Source organism: Coffea eugenioides, chromosome 3 (genome assembly GCF_003713205.1).
Source record: "Coffea eugenioides isolate CCC68of chromosome 3, Ceug_1.0, whole genome shotgun sequence".
NCBI classification, from domain to species: domain Eukaryota; kingdom Viridiplantae; phylum Streptophyta; class Magnoliopsida; order Gentianales; family Rubiaceae; genus Coffea; species Coffea eugenioides.
In genome coordinates, this window is record NC_040037.1 from 13,033,268 (window position 1) to 13,037,652 (window position 4,385).

Below are 4,385 nucleotides of genomic sequence, written 5' to 3' on the forward strand. Positions count from 1 at the left end.
TGTGACGCCCCCACTTCTCCCTAAGGCGAACCAAAGGGTATCCGCGGGACGCCTGCCCAACTCTCGCCAGGACTCACTACAATCCATCATTCAAGAGCTCGAAATACTATAAGTAACTTCAATACAGAATTAAAGTACTTCAAATATCTTACACTTACAACTATGTAGCTTTCAAGTTTAAATACAACCCAACGGAAAAGGGCACAAAAGCCATCCATTATAATATAACTTAAAGTCTTCAAAAGAAAGCAATCTAGTACTACTCACGAGCACCCTTGGTCTCGAACCCTGTAAAAGAAAACCACAACGTGGGATGAGCTATACAGTCCAGTGAGGTTCCAAGACACTCTAACAGTTCAAATAAATCAAGTAGATTGGGCATATCATATGCATGGTTCAAGGTTACACAATGGCATGTTATCATGAGGTGATAATCATAGTACGGGTAATTTGAGACATTTATCATGGTATGAGACATTTATCATGAGACAGTTATCATGGTTCAAGACATTGGCATGTATAGTTCACGAGTGATTGGAGCTTATTACAGGCATAGCTCAGGATTTCATGTTGGCATTTTAGCATGAAACAATTATCATGATACCAGGTAAACATATACTGTAGGATACAGTATTCCAGTGGAACTTTGTCGGTCATCTGCACCTTATGACTTCCGGATCCCCTCGGTTTGACTGGTCATCACCTTATCCCTCCAGTGGTAATACTCGAGTATACCGAAACGGTGGCCCAGGGTTCCAACCTACCCGACCGAGCCCAGTCCTGGCTCGAGTAGGTTAGTAACCATGAGCAGGGCCCAGTTCAGCTTAAAGCTTACAACATGCACAGGTAACCAAGTAATTCGACAAAAGGTAAAATTCATCATTTGGGTAGGTCGAGTGAGATAAAGTACACACTCGCCTAACAATAATGGACAGCTTCATGTAACATGTGATTCATGATAATCAAGTAATCAAGTGGATACTTAGCACGTAAGCACGTAAGCAATACAAGTTGATTTCATGGGAGCATGTAATTCACGGATATCGAATAGTCATGTAGATTGGAAATCATGTGAGCAAACAGTCAAGTAATCAGGTAGTCATGTGGGTTGGTAAACGGTTCACGGTTAACAGTTAACGGTTCACGGTTGACGGTTAACGGTTGAGTAGTGACGGTTAATTGACAGGCATTTGTCATATGAATAGGCCATCATTGGCCGTTATCCCATTTTTACCATGTGAGAGTCGAGGAGATTCACTCCAACGACATATGCAACCTTAGCATACCAAGTCATGTTATTCGAGCATTTTCAAGCATGAGTTATTCATCTCAAAAGAGAACGAGTGCGATAAAGTACACACTCGACTCCATTTTTCAAAACCGAGTAGGCTAAGCAAGCAATCTAGCAAGTTAAGCATGTATCGAGTTCATATGGTCATTTGATATGGTTAATCATTTAACCAATTCATGTAGATATACAATGCAAGTATACATTTCTTAAATAGGCATGAGTATGGTAAATACTTAACACATGGCACTTAACACTTAATAATCATGAAATAAGCATGTCCTAGACTTATTCAATTGCGTATTCCTATATGGAACACTCACCTAGTCAAAACAAGCGAGTAGTTTTCAAACAAGCGTTTTAGGTGTCCGCTCCGAGTTCCTCTTGAAGGTCTTCTTGAGCGCCTGAGCAATTAACCATCAACTATTATACACTATCCCTTAGAACCCCTACTTATCAAAGAAGGTTGTACAATCTAAAGAGAATTCATGAATTGGGTCTTAATTATTCATAATCGAGGCTCAAGAGTGAAGTTTTAAACTCTAAAGAGAAAGACTAGCATTTTTCATGAAATCGAGTTCAAAATGTTCAATCGATATCAAGAAAAGAAAGCAAGTTTCAAAAATCTTATTTTCTAAGAATTTGACAAATTTCTGCTTTGGGTATCGATTTTAGAAAAATCATATCTTGCATTATATAGATCCAAAATTCGAAAACTTAATACGATTGGAAACCTCTTCAAAAGTACTAAAAGTTCTTAGAATATACTTTTCCATGATTCCAAATGGATGACATTCAAAAGTTGGCTCAAAGTTATTGCTTTAGAATACCAAGACAGTTTCAAGATTGGTTTTTGGGCAACTTTGAAAATTCGGTAAAATTCACACGTTGTAAATCAGCCTCCGAAATTTGTAACTCAATTAGAGTTACAATCAACGTTTAAAAAAAAACAAGCGGAACGAGAAACGGAGTTTTGAGCATCAAGATATAGTAGGTCCAAGTTGCTGAAAAAGTTAAGACTGTTGGGCTATTTTCCAGGTTTGAAGACTAGATTCGAAGTATCATTTGGTCATCGAGTTGGCATTGGAAATACATCAAACTTGGTACACTAAATCTTCCATGTGTGAACAATATTTCTACCAAGTTTCATACAAAAACTCTCACGGTAAGGTAGTCAATTAAAACAACCAAAGTTTATGAAGAGTTTCAAGGCTAAACTACCTTCTCACTTTTCTTTTGTTTACAAACTTTTTGTACCATGAAATCAGTTCCAAATCTCTCCATTATTGAAACCAAGAGTTCATAAACCTCCACTGATCAATTTAAAGACCATTGACATCCAAATTTTCGAAATAAAACTCCCCAAATTAGATTTGACCATTTGGCTAAGAGAAAACGAAAAGTTTTCCAGATTCGATGAGTGAATTTTGTGACATCATTTGCATATCAAAATGGTCATAGAATATTACCAAATTTTGTACAATTAAACCTCCATATGATGATTACTCTTCTATCAAATTTCATTTGAAAATTCACACGAGAAGGTAGTTAACTAAACCATCAAAGTTCAAGAAATTTTCCCAAGGTAAAACTGTCTTCTAGCTCTTCTTTCCTTTTTAAACATTTTGTCCAAAGCAACCAACCCAAATCTGGTTTATTTGTGAAAAAAAGTCCAAGGAACATCTGATATAAAGTTTGGTAGATGTTGGACATCAAAGTTTCCAAAACAACAAGTCCCAAATCATTGTTAGTTACAAATCTGTCCAAGTGGAAAATTCTATCATTGTAGCAGTTTCAAACTTTGGCCACAACTCACTCAATTCAACTTGGAATTGGGCGTGGTTGATGGCGTTGGAAAGCTCTCTGATAAAGCTGAATTTTATCAGAAGAAACCATTTTCAAATTCTATCCACAAACAGCTCGTTTTTGAGCATCAAGATACAAGTCTTGTCCTGTCTCCTGGAAAGAAACGAAACAGGACAGTGATTTTCAATCGAATGGTGTGGCTCCCTCAAGTGGAACCAGAACGTGAAATTGGACCAATGGAAAGCTGGGAATGTCTAGTTTCCAATACCACAAACGGCACTTGATTTCGACATCGGAGCAAAGAGTTATAGCCGATACAAAATGACTGCCTGGGCAATACGGGATTCATTTTCCAGTTTTGCTAACTTTGGAAATCAACTCATTTGACCAACCAAATCATGTTATTTTTCAATGAAATTTTGTACACACTCACACTAACATGTAAACAATATAATCAAGTCATTAGAACCTCAAAATTTTGCACAAAAATGGTCGGACAAGACAGGGGTAAAATCGGAAACTTTTGCTTCTTGCACCCAATGAAGTTTCTATCAATTACACACCATTAATCCATCATTTTAACCACTAAACCAACAATATAACCACTATCAATCATCAAATCAGCAACAACCCAAGAGTGGGAGTTCATAGAGCCCACTTTCACATTTTTCCAACAATATCAAGTCATCTACTTACATGCAAGTACTTAGAGATGCATATCTACTACTATAAATCAAGTTTAAGGTGATGGATCATGTTATACCTTCTTAGTGTACTAGATCAGAATTTTTGGCCCTCAAAATGCTCCAAGAAACCGTGATTTCCAGCACCCTTTTGCAGCTCAAAATGATCTCCTAGAGTTAAGCTAAGTATGGTGCAAGTTTGGTTGAATTTGGAGATGTTTTGGTGGTGGTTTGAGTAAGAAATTTTTGGAACAATGGAGTTAGAGAGGGAGGGAGAGCTGGTCGGCAGTCTTGGGTAGAGGAGAGAGAGTGTGATCAGATTTCTAAGCTTCCAAGAGAAGACATTAACTTGTGGCCTCAAGTCACCCATTAGTCAACTCACATTAGGGTGCGTTTGGCGCGATTAGGACTCGATTTTCTCGCGCGTTTGGTTTACTAGTGCACTAAACCTCCAATGTATTTATATTCATGTAAATATTATTCACTCTTAATTGTCCCAAAATAAGAGTCTAAAGTTCCTAAATTTAAATCGCGCGTATAAAAACGCGTATCTCCAATTTAAGCGTGATAACGCGAAACTTCCGAGAAATTCTTATAACGATAGTACT